Source organism: Pararge aegeria, chromosome 2, assembly GCF_905163445.1.
Source record: "Pararge aegeria chromosome 2, ilParAegt1.1, whole genome shotgun sequence".
NCBI classification, from domain to species: domain Eukaryota; kingdom Metazoa; phylum Arthropoda; class Insecta; order Lepidoptera; family Nymphalidae; genus Pararge; species Pararge aegeria.
In genome coordinates this window covers 1,006,835-1,027,112 of record NC_053181.1, presented here as the reverse complement: position 1 = coordinate 1,027,112, position 20,278 = coordinate 1,006,835, and the positions used below count along the sequence as shown (strand labels likewise).

The 20,278-nt window shown below is 35.4% G+C and overlaps 1 protein-coding gene and 1 long non-coding RNA gene across 2 annotated transcripts in view; one reads left to right on the top strand and one right to left on the bottom strand.

Annotated features, from left to right (window-relative positions):
* LOC120629644 (nucleolar protein dao-5-like) overlaps window positions 1-12,702 on the bottom strand; it is a 182,904-nt gene extending 170,202 nt beyond the window's left edge. The window contains exon 1 of the mRNA XM_039898642.1: window positions 12,595-12,702. The gene's annotated coding sequence lies outside the window, so the exon portion shown is untranslated. The remainder of the gene's footprint in view (window positions 1-12,594) is intronic.
* Window positions 12,703-16,855: 4,153 nt separating this feature from the next.
* On the top strand, window positions 16,856-18,820 carry LOC120632317. The gene is made up of 3 exons (XR_005659080.1): window positions 16,856-17,158; window positions 17,708-17,897; window positions 18,295-18,820. It is a non-coding gene; the product is annotated as an uncharacterized LOC120632317 (long non-coding RNA).
* Window positions 18,821-20,278: the final 1,458 nt, after the last annotated feature.

Sequence of the window (20,278 nt, the reverse complement as noted above, 5' to 3'; positions counted from 1 at the left end):
TCACCTGCCTTTTCTAGCCCTGCAGGTTTGTCTAAAGCTGTTTTGTGTATTCTTTGTTTCTATGTTTCTTATTGACAGACCAAGCAGGTTACAATAAGTATAAGACCATAGCCTGTGAACAGAGCAATATACGTCTCGTGTAAAGTTCGCAGGGCACGAAAGGAACACGTCCTAAAAAAAATTCACCTTGTGTCCATCAACGTGAGACGTGGGTGTTAAGCTTAATTTGGCTTAATTTGGTTGTACACCGGCAACCACGCTCTATTGACCGGAGTACATGCTTGGCGGTAGCACTAATATACATTGCTGTTTTTCACATCGGCAAACAAAATTGTTTTAGAGTGTCAGAGGCAATGTAGTTAAAAAATTAAAATTAAGTCGCAAACAAATGTTTTGTTAAAATTCAGGTGCTCAGAGTCTCGTTCGCGGCGACAATGTGACGGGCACACAACATTTCTAATGTCTTTGAAGATTTCTATAGACATGAGTGGTGGTGGTGACTGGTGAGACGCAGCGGTTCCGACGGCGATTGTGCAGCGGCGTCGGCGCGTGAGCTAATTGTTGGGACAGAGCGTGCGACGATCGGGCCCCGAGCGTGCGAACGGTGCGCTCCACGCTCGCGTGGAGACTGTTGAGTGTTCACCTAACATTACATTAGTATTCCTAACCTAACCTAACTGCCTCGTCGGTCGAGTGGTGAGCATATTTGACTGCCGACAAAGGGTCGTGGGTTTACCCCAGGTCGGGCCAAAGAATTGTACTGGGGTTTGCAGTTGTATTTCCTTTTCACAAACCTCATAGGAGATAATCAGGGAGCTTATAAAAATCGCTTAGAGCAGTGATCATCATATCAACCCGTTACCGGCCTACTACAGAACACGTTTCTCTTTCCACTAGAAAAGGATTTTGGCCATCACCACGCTGGCCGAGTGCGGATTGGTGGGCTTCACACGCCTTTCAGGCCATTATTTAGAACTGTCAAAGTCAAAAATATCTTTATTCAAGTAGGCCCGTAGGTGGCACTTTTGATGCGTACATTACATGAGAATAACACGGTAGTGAGATGACTGTGATAACACACAATGGGTTTAGGGCCATAGTCCACCACGCTGGCCCAGTGTGGATTGGTAGGCTTCACACACCTTCGAGAACATTATGTAGAATTCTCATGTTGAAAGTCAATGCTCACTTTACATAGTTACTATTACCTATGGGACCTAGGTGCCAGACCCTTGCTTTTGAAAAGTTGTCCATTAAAACTATAAACTAATGTTAATTGGGTTCACAGTGTTACGCGAGTACGTTATCTTTCGCTGTAGTAGAAAAAGAAGGTAATTATACAAAATTGCATCTTCGTATGTATAAATGTGTAAATATTTCTATGTTGTATGAATGTCGGGGCGAGTGTAGCTGACACCGTGCGAAGCGCGCATGACATACGATACGTCTTCCTCGTCGGATGCTATCAGGCGCGCGCACAATGCTCGGCGCAACCAAGTCGGAAGTCTCAGTTTCCACCATCTCCAACGGTTTCAGAACTGGTGTTAAGTTGAGGGTAATATTTCCTTTTCACAGACCTCATAGGAGATAATCAGGGAGTCTTTTAAAATCGCTTAGAGCAGTGATCCGCATATGATCTGAACCTGGCCTACTACAGAGCACGTTTCTTTTTTAACAATGAAAAGAATTTTGGCCATCACCACGCTGGCCGAGTGCAGATTGGTGGGCTTCACACGCCTTTGAGTACATTATATAGAACTCTCAGGCATGCATCGCAAACAACCAGCCAAAGCGGTGATAGCCCAGTGAGTAGAACTTAGACTTCACTTTCGGGGGTCCGAGTTCAAATCCCTCTAGGTTATTTGCGTATAAAGCAATTATAATATCACATGCTTCAACGGTGAAGGAAAACATCGTGTGTGGAGTCCACCAACTCGCACTGGGCCAGCGTGGTGGACTACCGCCTTCCCCATTGTTGGAGGAGACCCGTGCTCTGTAGTGGGCCGTTAATGTATTGATATGAGGAAACTACCAACAACAGCTAGTGTTTCGATACAGAGCCGCTCGTAAAATCGCTTACATTACGCGGCTGTGTCCGTCTATTGCGTACTCGATCGCGAGCCAATTGCAATCTTGCGTTACAACTTACAACTGTCGCACCGCTCACTCATTACTGGCCACTCGGTCCCAATCGGTATCAGAATGCTGATGCGAAGGTCTTACTGCAGCGTTAAAGCATTTTCTCGCTGCCTCACCTAGATACATTTTTAATTAATGCTACAAGTTTTGGTCAAATACAATTTATTTGCCTAAAACGTACAAACATTTTACACAAAATTCAATTTAATTGACAGCCGGTTGGCGCAGTGGGCAGCAACCCTGCGTTCTGAGTCCAAGGCCGTGGGTTCGATTCCCACGACTGAAAAATGTTTGTGTTATGAACATGGAAGTTTTACATGGAATATATATCTACTTACACAGTGATAATCAGTGATAATTTTATCGTCGAACATCGATATATTTAAAAATTAAACATTAATAAACATTAAATAAGTTTTGTTGTGGGCTATTGGATAGATCAGGCGTTATTTTGCGGAATTCCATAATATATTATGAAAATTAATTAATTTGCAAACATCAGAAGAAAAGCAGGATAAATTCTTTAATCTATATATGCCACACCAAATAGATCTTCGGCAATGTACCGTCTACGCACGTTTCGACTCGACTCCTACTTAAATCGGAGCATCCTCAGGATGAACTAATTCATTGTAAAGTCAACGTGCGTAGAGGGTACATGGCCGAAAATCTGTTTTGTGTGTTGTATAAAGATTGAAGAAATTATAAATTACACCATACAGATTCTGGGTTTCACGGAGTAAGTATAGCAAATCAAGCTTAATTTCTATAATTGGTGTGGGTTTCTTTTGGACGTTTGGAACCCGTGTAGCTTTAGTTTTAAGTTGACGAATTTAGTTATTGCCATCAACTTAATTGTGTCATATTTTACACGTAATGTAAATCAAAAGTGTCATCTATGTGCCTATTTGAATAAAGGAATATTTGACTTTCAATATTGAATATTGAAATTATCATTCCTTTTTTATCGGTGACGAAGGAATTTTACTGATCCGGTAAGATGCCGAATATAAACACAAATCAATTTAATAAATAAATAATAATTCAATTTAATAAATAAAAAATATCTAATTCAATTTAATAAATAAATAATAAGTTAATTTAATAAATAACATAATAATCACACACAGACCCACACACTCACACGCACATACACACACATACACACATACTCCACAATTTTGCATGCATGCATGATAAAAAAAAAAAAAAAATTGAATAATATACAGCTGAATTACAAAAATTAGCTCAATGTATGTACACATTTTGTTATAGAAGAGCGAGACCTCCTGGTACAAGTATATTATATGCTTAAAAGGAGATCTCAGCGTATTAATTAATTAAGAATGAAATTGTTACTGAAATAAAATTTATTATTATTATTATTATTATTATTATTATTATTATTATTATAAACCAATTAGAGGTGTGTTAAATTTAACTACCATACCCCTTACAGGTTATTCCCTTGCCTGTACTCGCACCCTTTTATGGCTGCATCACCATTTACCACCAGGTAACATTACAGTCAAGGGTTAACTTTTAGATAAATTAAAAAAAAACGGTTCAATACTGCCTCATTGACCTACAGTGAAGATGGCGGCAACCTTAATCGCGGCATTGTGGTGTAAACAATAACGGCTGTTTCTTGCGTCGCCGACTCTAATTGTTGACGAGTCGACGACCGGCGCTTATTGCTGAATGCGGACTAGTCATCAGATAATTTAAACATTGGATAGAAGCAGGCGTTTACTTACTTACATACTTTGCGGAAATCCATGATATATTATGTAAACTAAGTTGAGACAATTAATTAAGTCAACATTTCCTGAGGACTGGATGCTCTGGTTGCTTAGCGAAACGGGCGTAGAGGGTACATTGCCGAAGATCTGTTTGATGTGGAGTATAAGGATTGAAGAAATAATAAATTACACCAACAGATTCTCCTGCTTTTCGCGAAGTTCCGTACAAGTATAGCAAATAAAGCTTAATATTCATAATAAATCAGATAATTCATAATTTTTTTTATTTTACACCAAGTAAGCCAAGGTTTTTAGTCATAGAAAAAGAGAGAGGTAAAAAATACCAACAAAGAGCTTTTTTTTTTAAGTGGAAATAGACAAGCGCTTGACCAAAATCTTACCAGATGGAAAGAGTAGATGGGGCCTAAGAAGATGCCTATTCACTCTTGTTTTAAAGGATACCCAGGTTGTAAGAACTAGGAAGTGTATTCCGAACCCCAGCCATGCGTATGAAAAAAGAAGGTGCCAAACGCTTTGTGCGAGTTTTTGAGATATTGACAACATAAAGATGAACCTGCCAGATATTGTGATGAGAGCAAGTTAGACAGAGGATATAATTTGGCCGATTTCTTCCAGGCAACATAGCTTCATAGCAAGAAATTACTACTTACTTACAAATTTGACAACTGTGGTGGAATTCTTTCGACACGCTACTAACCGCCAATAGTGGAGAAGTAAAAGATCAAAGAGATTAAAGAGAGTTAGATCCAATAAAGCCACGCGCCAAGTAATTCATGAATTATTCCTATAGGTCCCCCTGCTCTGTCTCCTCTGCACGGCTAGCATAGGAAAGAGACAATTATATCCCCGGGGAAAGGTTATATATTTATCTTCTCCCACAGCTTTATCAACTCTCAGAGCACTGGCGCACAAGTGGAAATAATATCCAAATAATATATGTGTAATAAAAAACGGGGGTAAACTTCTCCTATTCCATATTATTTTTCACTTTTGACGGCCGATTGGCGCAGTGGGCAGCGATTCGATTCCCACTTAACTAGAAAATCTTTGTGTGATGAACATGAATGTTTTTCAGTGTCTGGGTGTTTGTATTTATTTATATTATTCATAAAAATATTCATCAGTCATCTCAGTAGCCATAACACATGCTACGCTTACTTTGGGGCGATGTGTGTATTGTTGTAGTATATTAAAAAAAAAACCATGCTTTAGCAGGTGGACATTTTAATTATATCCCTTTTTAGGGTATATAATCGGGGGATATAAATTATAATTTTTGTCTCTTGCCCGTGCTAGCCCTGCAGAGGGACCAATAGGGAAAAAAGTGCGATCTGTCTCTCCGCGCCCGACGAGGGGACAGATCAAACCAATTAATTCCGTTCTTCACGGCAGCCACGACCACTCTGTCAAGAGTGCGCGACTAAGAAGAAGAAGAATTCCAAGTGTTTCAATTATTTCAGCAACTCAAATAAACGAAGGTAAAGAATACAACGTTAATTGCATTTGAACATTTATTGTAACAGCAAACTAATAGTTGTTATGATCTTGCAAATAAACAAATTGAATAATAAGCACGTAATAGGTATGCAATTGTGCTGTATCGCATAATAAAGCGGCTGTAACTTTGGAAACATTGTACGGTTTAATACAAATTTATATGAAACCACATAGTCTCACGTCCAATGTTGACAGGTAATTTAAATATTTCAATAAGTTATTGCAGCGCGACGAGGCGATGTTTTGTAAATACTTAATTGTATTCCAATGGAAATACTCTTGATTATTTATTAGCACAAAAGGAACCTATATTCTATGCATCTATTATAATAAAGACCTTATATTAAAAAAAAAACCATGCCGCCAAATCGTTCCGTAATAATAAAATTTTAGTGCTGGCCGCGGGATATTAACGTCGCGCGGCGCAACCGGGGAAGCACTACGATTGAATATAGTCAAAGTCAAAAAACAAATGTATTCAAATACACCTTATATATATACAACGTGTAACCAAAATACTGTTGAAGGGTGAAATGAAATGAAATGAAAATTTATTTTTTCACATAAAACAATAGCAGATAAGGCGGAGAACTTCTGTTAATTTTAAAACCTGTGCCAGAAGCGCGCGTGTGTATGTGTGAGAACGTGCTTGCGTGCGCGGTGCATAAGTATATTTCATACGGAATCAGCCTGTAAATATTAAATCAAAAGAAACATATTTTTATTTTCCCACAAAGCATTCTAAGTGTTAACTTGTTGAAAACTCTACTGAAGATTAAATATCAATACGCACATAGTACCTGATAAAGCGACAGGGGTCACTTGATTTTAATTTTGCATGAGATGTTAGGGCTGTATCTGAATTCTTTTAGTAAATAAGGGACGTGAAGAAAGGGCAAACACACTTTCGCATTTATAATAATAGGATTATCATTAAGAACATTAGATACATATAACAAAATCTATCAAGATGTAAGTAAGAGTATATAATGATTAATGTATTATAACATTTTGTAACTGCGGTGCACTTTGCAGCACCAAATAGCAAACGACAAGAGAAAACACATTGGTAGTTAGCTACGCTATATTGACAGCGAAGTACAAAAGATTAACGATTTTTGTAGCCCATTTACGTGGCAATTTACGGGTCGTTTCTTGATGTTTGAACAGCAAAAAGACAAAACGCGCGCAAGGCCAGAAAACTGTGAGAACTCCTCAACAATGCTGAGTTCCCTTTATTTTTGCCCGCCTTTCTAACTATGTGTGACGTAACATACACATAGAATCAATACGTGAAGTGTGTGCTTGCATGATTTATTTAATTTCGGGGATATACTTATTTATATGTGGTAAAGAATTTAAGAACTCATAATCGGACTAAGGAGGTATACACCGATTGGCGCAGTGTGAAGCGACCCTGCTTTCCGAGTCAAAGGCCGTGGATTCGATTCGTACAACTGTAAAATGTTTGTGTGATGAACATGAATGTTTTTCAGTGTCTGGGTGTTTATCTATATTTAAGTTTTTCTGAATATTGTTCTTTAAAATATTCATCAGTCATCTTAGTACCCATAACACAAGCTACGCTTACTTTGGGGCTAGATGGCGATGTGTATATTGTCGTGGTATATTTCTGTTATTTATTTATTTTATAACAGAAATCGGCAGCAGCTACCTCTGTGCTACTACTACCATCTACTGCAATGAACTACCCGTCTGACCAGGTTATGGGCATACATGTTGGATGAGGCTTTTAGTCAACAGTGGACTGTTATACAGGATAATTATGAAACAACTGCGGATTTTTTATTTGTTGTTTTGTATCGGTAATATGTACACTAAATTTGTACAAAAAAGTTGGAGGTGCGTGCTGGGATCCGAGCTCGGTCCCAGGAAAGTCAAGTAGAGCTCCTACTCACTGGGCTATCACCGCTTGAATTTTATATTATTTTAATTTTGTATTTATATTATTTAGTAAGGATTTATCTAGATAATTCCCCAAATGGCTGGTGGAGGTGCTTTCCTTTTGAATTTTTTTGTCTGGCAGATTGTTCCACGGCCTGTAACTATTCTATTTAAACCAAATAAACCTGCAGTAATTTTGTATCGGATAAAAGCAGGCGTTACTTTGCGAAATTCCCTAATATATTATAAAAATTAAGCTTAATTTGCTATAGGTACCTACTCCGCGAAAAGGTAAGGATGCACCGGTTTCGGAGCGAAACGTGCGTAGCAATGTACCTACCCTAAATTGCCGAAGATCTGTTTAGCGTGGAGTATAAGGATTGAAGAAATTATAAATTACGCCATACAGATTATCCTGCTTTTTACGGAGTAGGAATAGAAAATTAATCTTAATTTTCATAATACGCAGTAATTTTGTTATGAGACGTGAGCCGCCCTTTTTAAGATTAACGACTTAAATTAGTTGGCAATTGTATTTGTAATGTAGAACAGCTGTTAACACAAGACTAAGTGGCTAAGTAGGTACCAACGGTAAATGCCGCTAATTAAATAAATCGACAGTCTTATGAAAAATCGACAGATGTTGGAAAAGAGCAACTGCCGAGTTTCTTGACGTCTCTACAAACAGGCAGACTTCAGTTTCATAAATGCCTATTTAGGAAGCCTACTTGAAATAAATACATTTTGTTATTTTTTTGTTTTAAATTGACATTACTCGTCATACTCTACATCTGATGAAAAACCAACAAATGTTGGAAAAGAATAACTGCTGAGTTTCTTGCCCATTTGTTTGTTTGTTTGTACCGAATAGGTTCTGAAAGTATTGAATCGACTTAAACTTATTTTTAACCAAAAGAAAGCTATCACGTAGTAACATGTGCTACAATTGATCTTGAAAAAAAATGGATATCCTCTAGAAAGTTGCAATAATGTACACCAAGATGAATCGGTGCGGTAGCCCAGTGGGCAGGAGCTCGACTTCACTTTCGGGGACCGAGTTCGAATCCCAGCACGCACTTCCAACTTTTCTAAGTTATGTGCGTTTTTAGTAATTAAAATATCACTTCCTTCACCGGTGAAGGAAAACATCGTGATGCAACCTGCATGCCTGAGAGTTCTACATAATGTTTATATAGGTGTGTAGAGTCTACTAATCCGCAATGGGCCAGCGTGGTGGACCACGGCCATAACCCCCTCTCACTGTGGGAGGACCCGTGCCCTGCAGTAGGCCGATAATAAGTTGCAAAATTTAGCCTTTAAAATTCATTACTTGGTATGCCATGACATAAGTATTGGCGATACATAAAAATACACTGCTGCCACACATCTCTCATATTTAATAAATTGTAAACGCGGACGAAGTCGCGAGCAACAGCTGGTCAAATACATAGCTATGTACTGCATTAAAATCCACATAAAAGTGAGAAACCGATACTTCTTAATCGCCTGTGCCACTTTCCGGCGCCGGTCATTGACCCCGAGATTGGTCCAGCGGGTAATTGTTATTAAATGGCTAATAAAAGGCTCTGTTTACTTGCCACCACTCCGTTAGTGGTTCGCTGAATAACCAACCTAACTACCACTGCTTTGCTATTTGACTATTGAGATCAATTAGAGCGCCTACACACTGAGATTTCGTTTACGTGGATATTTTGATGTGCATGTCTCACCCCTGAACTGTCGTTTTTTATATTTTAATACTAGCTATTGCCCGCGACTTCGTATGCATTTGATTTTGTTTTTGATTCGGCATTCAATTTAGTTGTAAAAATTTAAAGTATTCAGTATCGCTAAGCCTTAAATGAGGGGTTTGCTGCTGTCCGCTGAGGATTTCACTCCTCTATCTCCAACCACATTCATCAGATCTACACAAATTTTGGGCAAAATTAAACACATACTATAACCTCTATAGTACAAAAATAATTATTTAGATCGGTTATAATTTGTCGGAGTTATAGTGTAAAATCGTCAAATAATCTCCCAAAGGAACCGAGCTTAATGTCGGGATAAAAAGTATCCTATATTACTTCTAAAAATTGCAAGTATATGTGTACAAAGTTTCATGAGGATCGGTTAAGTAGTTTTTGCGTGAAAGCGTAACAAACAAACTTACATTGACATTTATAATATTAGCAGGGATTAAAATAACAAAACTTAATTACATACTCAACAACATAAGATGTGAAGTACGAATTTGGTATTATATATAAGTAAATACAAATATTTATATTTTCTTTACTTTATTTAAAAATAAATTAAAGATAACTGTAAATTGGTGTAAGTTCAGTTTGAGTTAAACGTTCAAATAAATAGACTATTATCACGTCAACAGTGAAATGTTTAATGTTCATATTCTATTTTGACATTTTTTTTACATTAGTACTGCCATAAGTTTACATGAAATAAACATAAATCACAATATGAACTACCCCTGTCAAAATAAATTAAAAGTTAAGACAATCTAAAAACACGCTTTGTATAAAGGACCTTACTAATTAGTCCATTTTAGTTTAGTTTATTTATATATAAGTATACTTGGTTTTTAGATTTTCTAAAAGTATAATTTTTATTAGAGCAAAATTAATCGGTAACCCAGTCACAATCAAATTTATAAATAATAGAGAAATCGGCTAAAGATAATGGTTGGAATTAAAAATTAACTTAATTTCTGTCTCATTGTTAAAATTTATAGAAATTAACAAATCTTATGTTTTTTGCAAATTGAAAAATGGAATAATCTAATGAAATTAGTGTATTGCCATCGGTTCTCGATTTATATCTATACCGTTTAAATGAAATTAAACCGTTTGAATAGGGTCAAAATCAAGTCCAATAGAGTCGGTTACAAACATACAGGTGAAGCTAATAAAAACCGTGTAAAGACATGTAGACATGTTGCGATTACGACCAAAGTCCCATTTCTAAATTCGATCCATCTGCAATATGTTGATAAATTCCTTAGCAAAGTTTTTATTTGTTATAATGTTTTTTGTTGCTCAGTAATTAATCTATGGATTACCGATAAATTGAATATATGAACATAAATCACCATGAGTTAGTTATCTTTGCATTCTTAGTGTCTCATACAAGACCATACAAGACCGAAGGGTATTGAAAATGCATCTATCTTTATATATAAATACCCCCGACGCAACATGAACAGTGACTGTGAATCAAATGTTATATCTTTAATTTTATGAAAACTATTCATTGTTCAAATAAGCATTCACACATTCGTCAAAGTGCTAATGAATGTTATCAAAAGTTTAATTATTTAGCTACTTTACAAAACTGATACTTGTTTAATTACAATTATTGACTCAACAATTATTCATTGTAAAGTGAACATCTAGCTGGAAAACCTACTAAGTTTTGAATAAGTAAATTGTCTGTACATAATATGTTGGTCGTAACTTCCATAAACATAATTAATAATTACCTGTTGATTAAAATTTAGTTTCTATTTAGTAGAGTTATTCTAATTACAGTTACCTAGCTGGAAAAATTCAGTTCAGTAAGTACAAAATAAGTACAAAATAAGTACAAAATAAGTACAAAATAAACTGGAGTAGGAAAAACTCCAAACTACTAAAAGTGTTATTGTTTACTCTAAGATAAGACTCTAGCAGAAGATATTGAGTAATATTGTAAATTCGGCAGTAAACAAATCTTAAAACTAAACGAAATCAAAGTTCTAATCATTTTTTCTATCGAATACTAAAAACCAGGTACAGTCGTTTAAATACGAAAAACAGATTTCTTGTTTCGCTTTAAATTTTTTGTAAAACCCATAATAAAACTTGAGGAGTGTAAGATCCCAGATCATTCGTCTGCCGTATTTATATGACAGCTTAACGTCCTTTTGGTTAAATTTGCCCGTCTAGTAGTAGATTGAAAATACAACACAAAAATAAATATTTTCTAATGACAATGTGAGATGGTGATAACAAAAAGAACACCCGGCTAAGTTTGTTGTGGGCTTCTATTTAGACCAGGGCGCGATTGGAACCCTCGTAGCTTTAGTTTTAAGTTTACGATTGTAGTTATCGCCATCACTACTCACTGCTATGTACACATTTTGTATATACCTAATAACGCATTAAAAGTGTCATCTATGTGCCTATTTGAATAAAGAAATATTTGACTTTAACTTAACTTTTGACACCTCATTCTCATCCGTGTTTGAGGGTGAGAATGGGATGTTTTTCAGAGTTGAGCATAGGTACTGCTTATCATATCGATCGTAAGGAAAAATAATGACATAGGTAAAAACAATTTAAAACATTTCTGAAGTGTTTTCACTTTTGTTTCGTCGCGGCACTTTATACCATGTATGTTTTTGTGATTTAAGTTTTGGAATTAAATAAGTTTAAGGTCTGTCTCTGAAAAGAACGATTTTTTTGCGGTATTCTTCTGTTCAAGAACTAATGTGATTGAGATTATGTTTTTAGCTATAATTAATGAAGATCCGTTGCGGCGTCTTAATATCAGGTAATTTTATTCTTGACAAAATGAAATCAGTCAGTCGACTGTTGGTGATTTCACCAAGACATGGTAATCTTAAGATGCAGCATCAAATAGGTAGTACCTAGTAGCGGGATTCTCAGGCCGTCATTTGGGCTCATTAGAATGGTAATAAATCAATGACTACGTGTTAAATGTACATTATAATCGAGGGCCCAAAGGGAAAGGAAATCTATTCCTACCTATTTTTCTAAGCACTACATTATATAATTTGGAAATGGATACTAATTTTGTTTTATTTATCGCATATCACTTTTAGGTCTCCATTGAATGGAGTGTTTAGCAACCAACCATCTTTCACACATGATTCTCGAATCCATGATAATAATAAGTAAAGATACCTATATTAAACGATTCATACAACTCAACATCGAGTACGTAATACCCCTTTGAAAGTTATATTAAAAATTGTTTACCAATAGGTACACTGAAACTGAAACAACAAAATAATTGTCTTCTCAAGTTATAAGTAATAAACTACCTACTTAAGTTACAAGAACAACGGTTTCAAATTCGTGTCGAAGAAAATTGCATTAGGTACTTAGGTATGCTGTAGAAATGTATTTATTACAACTCGCAATTTCACGTTCATTAAAATAGTCTATCGTCGCAACCAGATCAAAACCTACTTACTTAATAATATCAAACCTTCTTCAAAGTGAGTATTTAAATATAGAATTATTTTCAAAAAAAACATAGTATTCACCTGTCAGATCCTGGTGGGAAAGTATCACAACACACAACACAGTTTTCGTAAACACAACTCGGCAGCAGGCTACACTCGCAACGTCACTCGACACATGCGCTCGCGTTCGCGCACCGGCCCGTTATGTCTGCGCGGGCGCAATGTGGAAAGCGGACAAGGCTTGCCGGCAAAGATCAGCTCTCAGACGTTGCATTCGACACTTGTTTCATACTCTACGAATTACTACCACAATCATAAAATACTCTTTAGAATCATTTTATCTTTATTTACATAACTAACTTTTGCCCGCGTTCTTCGCCCGTTTGTTTGAATTTTTAGATAAAAAGTAGCTATGTTACTCGAGTCGGTTCGTGCATACAAGGATGGATATAGTAAGGATCCACAGAATATTTTAAACGACTGTAGCTGGTTATTTTACACTTTTTTTGCACTAGCCGCTCATTGTATCTGTTTCCAAATTTTTTCAAGAACGTTTTTGCCGCTATGCCGTACACAAATTATACTTATAATAATATTTGTATATAATGAATTGCACAAATCACCACCATTATGTTAAAAAGTCCTATCAAAAGCATTTATACATCATTCGTGCATATATTTTTTACTATATTATAAGGTGAGTGATACTACTTTGGTTAACATACATCTGTAGCTATGATATGATCCAAACCCAACCTGATATTATATGTAAGTCCTTAGAATACCAAAACAAATTAGCCAGGTTTATTTTGTAGTTATCACTATCTCACAGTTGCATATAAAACTAATTAAGATAACAAATAACAACAAGCTACGCTAACTTTGGAGCTAAATAGCGATGTGTGTATTGTCGTAGTTTTTTTTATTCATTTATTTATTAAGATCGTAACACCGGAACACAGGAATGATTCTTGGTTGCAAAAATAAGCTTTAGCCAGGAAAGAATATAATATTTGAGATGAAGCTCCAATCTATGCTTTTTCAAAATTAGAACATACATTAGGGCTCCATTGATTATTTTTTTTTTTTTTTGGCAAAAACAGACATTACATAGAACAAAATACGAGTACATAGTATAACAATCCTATAGCAAAACTAAACATTGCCGAAAAAGTACAGTTAATTTACAATAGTAGAAAATTTAATATATAACTGTCTTACCCTTAACAGGTCAGCCCGTTACATCTTAGACTGCACCATCGTTTACCACCAGGCGAGTTTAAGAGCTGACTTGTAGTGGAATAAAATAAAAGAACATACATATATTGTATGCCCAATGGCACCTCTGCCACTGTTATGTTGATCTTTGCGTGCAGGTTATCAATGAAGATGGTGGATGTATCGCGAGTGGTCCATCGGGGAAAGTGGCTCTCGATAGGACGTTGGTAAGGTAGGTTAGGTAGGTTATGGTCAGAGCTTTGAGTGTAACTTTTTACATGACACAGGGTTACAGAAAATCGACCTAGATTAAATATAAGTATAAATATACTACGACAATAAACAAATCGCCATCCAGCCCCATAATAAACAGATAAAAACCCAGACACCGAAAACATTCATATTCATCACACAAACATTCTCCAACGCTGCAAACTGCGCCAATGCGCGTTCATATTAGATTTATTTATAATAAAACCACCGTCTTTCAATTTCGTGTACATTATTCTACTAGTCGAGCCCTTTCATTTGGTACCTATATTGAGGGAGTTGTGGAAAATATGCAAACCTCAATTTTGTATCGGCGGCATTCTTGGTAGGTTTTCATTAAACATATCTAAGATTCAAGACATTAAAAAAAATCAAAATCGTGTCATCCGTTTAGTAAAAATATACTACGACAATACACACATCGCCGTCTAGGCCCAAAGTAACAGTACCTCTTGTTATGGGTACTTAGACGAGTGATGATTATTTTTGTGAATTATTTATATAAATACTTATAATATACAGATAAAAACCCAGACACCGAAAAACATGAATACTCATCACACAAACATTCTACAATTGTTAGAAACGAACTCTTAGCATTGCACTCAGAAAGCAGGGTCGCTGCAAACTGCGCCAATGCGCGTTAATATTAGAAAGATTTATAAAAAATCACCGTACATTATTCTACTAGTCGAGTCCTATTATTTGATACTTATATTGAAGGAGTTGTGTTAAAATATGTAAACCTCAATTTTGTAGCGGCGCGGCAGCCCTCTTGTACCGATTTTCATAAAACATATCTAAGATTTACGATTAATAAACTTTTCATTAAAATAAAGAATCGAAATCGGTTCAACTGTTTAGCCGCTATGATGCCACACACAGACACGCCCAACTCATAACACCCCATCGTTTATACGTTCGGGCTTAGTAATTAAGAACTTTATTATACAGAGATTCAGAGATCGGTAAAAACGCCAATATTAAAGAAAATGAAGAAACTTATACCCTACCGACAAAAACGTGCCGTTAAGCGTTATAGCGTTCCGGTACGACGTCTCTTAGAAACCTATTGGGGGCATGGGTTTGAAATAACTGCCATACATCTAACAGGTTAGCCAGTTACCATCATCCGCCTTCCACCGGACTCCGGAGCATCATCACTTACCGGCAGGTGAGATTGCAGTGATGGGTTAACTTATAGAGAAAAATTTAATTTCCTAAAAGAAAATCTCAATAAGCTAAACATTTTAGCCACATCCGAGAATCGAACCCAGAACCTCGCGATCTGTATAAATTTCCCAGTGCAGGGTCAAAATGGTATGGTAAAACCGCACGTCAAACCTGGGACTTTCCAAGTAGGTATATGAGCCACAGTGTAACCTACTTCACCAGTCACCGTCATTAACAGATTAACCCCATATCCCTCGTCGGTTTCTGTGCGACATCGTACCGGAACGCTGAATCGCTTAGCAGCACGTCTCTGTCTACTGACAGAGTAGAGTGGTAGAAGAAGCCACGGCCGAAGACACCCCACCAGCGCAGACCAGATAAATACAGAAAATATAAATTCCCAAATTTCCCCTGCCCGGATTTAATCGGGGCATCAAAAGTCCACATTTCTATTTTAATTCACATTTCGAACGTGTTTCAAACTATTCCCGCCATTTCAAAATGGTTGTGATTAGTCACGGTTTTTTTTTTTTTAATTTGTTTAAAGGCCCTGGTTACATAGTCCTTATAGCCTAACATAAAATTACACAATTAACAATTATTACAATTTTTTTAACTATGCCTATGATTTATGTGCACTGCCAAAACATTCCCTTCAGGAATCTTGGAAAATGGCTTGGTCGATTTCTAGCCAGTCAAAGGGTAAATCTTTCGCTAGGATTCAAAACTCTATTCCGTCAAAGCCATGGTTCTCGGGTTTAAAGTTGAGCAGGAGAGTGACATGTATCTTGACGCGTATGCGGTCCACGTTTGTTCTCCTGTGCAACTGGCGAAATTTGGAATTGTGGATAGTGATTTGTGCGAATGTGGTGAGGTGGGTGACCTGAACCACATATTCTTATCATGCTCAAAATATAATCGGGATTCATTATACCAGGGTCTTATTAAGTTAAACAACCCACTTCCTACTTCCGTTGACATCCTCTTGTCCATTAATGAACCTTGTATATATAAACTTTTTTCCTCATTTATCCTATTGTATGATATTAAGTTGTAAATAAGTAGCTAGTTTAAGTATTCCATATTATTAAATTATATTATTATTAAATCCATATTATTATACTATTTAATCCTTTCCTGATCCTATTAAATCTTTTCGAAATTCCGTTTCCTTTTTATAAAAAACTTAGTTTTTTTTTTCAATGTAAAAAGTTTCCTCGTTTAAAAAAAATGTATAAATAAGAACAACACTTGACCACAGAATAAGCAATTGACTATGGTTCAATCGCTCAGCGCGCAGAACCAATAAACCAAAAAGAAGAAGAAGAATTATTACAATTTCCCTATTGTAGAGATAACTTTATAAAGAAAGTACAAAGTTTCTTTTCAAATGTTTATAATACTAAAGTGAATTTATTTATAGGTTTGGTCAATTTTAATTTATAAAATAGTAATTAAGGTAATTGTTTTTGTTGTAGCTATGGATTTTTATCTGAATTAATAGTTATTATTATTATTAGTATTATTTTGTCACACACACTTTGTAAATCTGTTACTAAATACTGGCGTTCTATGTTAAATTTTTGACAATTCATTACCATAGATATGTTCAAGGTCAGCAATCTCTTCGACACAATGATGACATTTATTATCAGTTGACACTTGACATTTTGTCTTGTGAGATGCGCTGGTGTTTTGCAGTGACCAAATCGGAGTCTTTTTATTGTAGCAATGAAGTTCCTATTATCTGCATCTTTGTTTTTGTCATATCAAGGTCTTAGCGGCGGGGTAGTTTGTATAGTTGTGTAACACTTGCCTTTATCTTTAGTTATAAACTTCCAGTACCTACTCAAGCCACAGTGTTTTGAAGTTTCCTGTTATCAATTCGTAGTAATCTCTTAAAAAGCCAGGAATGTCTGCTGAGTATCGAACTCGTTACCGTCTTAAAGGAGAATTCATAAGTGTAAATGAGTCCCAATGAAAGGTAGGTAACATTTGCATTCATATATGCCAAGGAACTTCGTCAAAGTGACTCCTAACAATACTTTTGTATAACTTAGTCAAGATTTTTAGTCTGAACCTTGTTGTTTTATAATATAGCTTATATGATTTTCTCTTTTTTAAATAGATTTTTATGTTGTATCCAAACATATACCCAGAATTTTTTTTTCACTATAGCTTTTCTGGTAAAAAATATAGCACAACTATTGTAGTTGTTAATCTCCAATTTTAAGCTATTGTAATAAGTACAAATTTGTCTTAAACCTCAATTCAAGTTTCTAATTAATTTGTTTATGTCGTCTTTTACACTATAAGACAATATTGTCAGCAATTAAAGACATTAGACAAATGATTTGCGAGGTGTACAAATTGTATAACAATAGAAAAATGGTTGAATCCTGCATTGTTCCTTTATATATGTATACTTTATATATGCATACATTTTCCATTTTCCATATAATAACATTTTCTATGGTTATTATATTTAACATACATTATCCTGTTATATAAGAATGAAAATATCCATTTACAGACTTCCTGGTAGACGAATATCACTTAGAATCTGGATAAGGATGGAAGGATTAACATTATCAAAGGCTTCACTTATATCAAGAAAAGTGCAGTATAAGAGTGGCTATGGAAAGACATTATTATGTCTGCTAAAAGAGAAGTGAAGCTCTCAACTGCACTTTTACCTCTAAGGAAACCAAATTGTTGCTTAGGTAAAATATTATATTTTTCACTATAATACTCCAGTCTAAATTTTAATTTACATTCAGAAAGTTTACCTAAACAAGATGATAAAGATATAGGTCTGTATAAGTTACAATCATTCTCAGGCTTTTCAGGTTTAAGAATCAACACTGTGTTTTCCATAAATCTGGGATGATTTCAGATTTCCATAATAAATTATATATTTGAAGTAAAAAGATTTTTTTTACTATGGAGGTTGCGAATTAATCTATACAGTATGTTATGAAGACCCAGTGTTGTGTCTTTTCTTGATTCTAAAGCCATTTGGAATTAATTCAAAGTAAAGGGTTCAGATAAAAAGTTACTTTTAGTGTTTCCTGCTGATTCAAAAAAATATTTAACCTTGTTTTGTTTATATCTTTTTAGGTGTAGCATACTTGTCCAAAGAAGAGGGGATCCATTCATCATTTTTAGGCAGTTTTTGACATGTTACACACATAAATCTACGAATGTTGTTCCAAATCATACTAACAGGAGTGTGCCTATCTATTGAATGCTGAGCATAAATTTCTCCAGCCTAACTTCTTTTTCTCGCTTAGTGTTCTTTTAGATTGCATCCACTTTTTTGTATTTCATAAAATTGTCTATTGTAATGTATTTCTTGATGTTAAAATTATAGTCAAGATCCATATTAAATCAGACAGAAAAACATCTTTTATTTTATTTAACGTAACCAGTGTATTATCAGGTGTATTTGCTAAAGCCACCAGGGATTTAATTATGGCACTCATTATAATTTCATTGTAGCAATGCCAATAGACATTTTTTTTCTACTACTACAGGATTAGGTTTTATTTACTAAAGAGGGAGTGGGAGTACTATTTACAATTTTTTGTTTTAAAGCTGGGAAATTCATATCATCCTTTACTAGAGAGGCAGGTTTGTTTGTTAATATTAAAAGACTATCTAAAACATACACCATTTATTAATTAACACCAATATGCAGGTAAGTATAATAATGTTCTTTTAGCAGGAGTTATGCTAATACATATTTATAAAATGCAATTGATATATCTAAACATTACAATAAATAGGACGGTACAGGAATAACCGTTTGTAGGACTACAAAATCCAAACTGCTGCAGGCTCAATACGAACGGTAATCTTTTATTAAATAATCCTTAATACAATACCGAGGTTACTTATATTTTTCCAATACGCTTACAACATTTTTGCATGCGGCCAACTGAATCGAAAAATCTACCGCCTTCCCGCCATTTTTCCAGCCGTCTCAAAACCCGTTTTTCGTTTAAGCCCGCGCTGAGCGCGCCGCTAGTCCAATGCTGCCACCCACGTGCCCACAGATAACGCACAATATCCATGGACGACAACATTAATAAAGTTTCTTTTTCTTCCATTTTCTTTTTTTACAGGACAGTCCCTTGAGATTTCGAGGTGAGCATCACCACAGTTTATGCATTGTAGGATTTCTGAGTTACACTCTTTAAACAAGTGGTTTCCTGCACAAGATGAACACATTTGTTCCCTTCTACAGAATTTAGCCGAGTGGTTGAATTTGAAACAACTACAGTTGCAATAACATTCTCAATAATGGTACTCTCAATAAAGGTATTAATTTCCTTTCAGAATCTCTTTTCATGAATCTTTAGATAGAAATTACGTCTGCATGAAATGTTAGATTTCTATAAATTTCTTCATTGGACATATCGGTAGGTACATACTTAATAATCCCCACTTGTTCAACTAAGTGAGCGGGAATAAATGCTCTTATTTTATTAGTATTAAGGATAGTTTCAAGCTTCAAAAAACGAATGGCCAATGCCGCATTTTTAAAGGCGACACCTATTTTATAGGCATTAATAGGGTAAACACTAGAAATGCTTTTCACGTTGTTACTGAACATTTTCGCAAGTTTGTTTGGGTTTTGTTTCCCAATTTTTCCTTTTCTTTCGACTCTATGTCCATATTAGCGTAATTTTCGCTTATAATTAGTTTAAAAATACATTATGTACTTAGCTTCATCAACTTGCCACTCTGCTCTCTTCCTTTTTCGCATTGAGTACGTATCCTCGTCTTCGTCGATATCCGACCCCATTTTGGGGCCAAATATTAATTTGCTGTGTTTAGAGACAAAATTAAACAAAAAATATGGGGAACTTAAAAAGCGCGCGCTTAGTTGCCGAAGTGTGCCGACTTCCCGCCAAAAAGTGGAACGCATAATATGGTTTAAATGGGTATTTTGAAGTCAAAATCTTTTGAGAGCACATCGTGTGTACAGAACGTATTTCCAGGATCAAAAAATGATTATAAATACGTATTTTTTATGAATAATAATTATTAAACTAAATAATTTGGTGCCTCTAACCGCAAAACCATAAGAATTCCCACA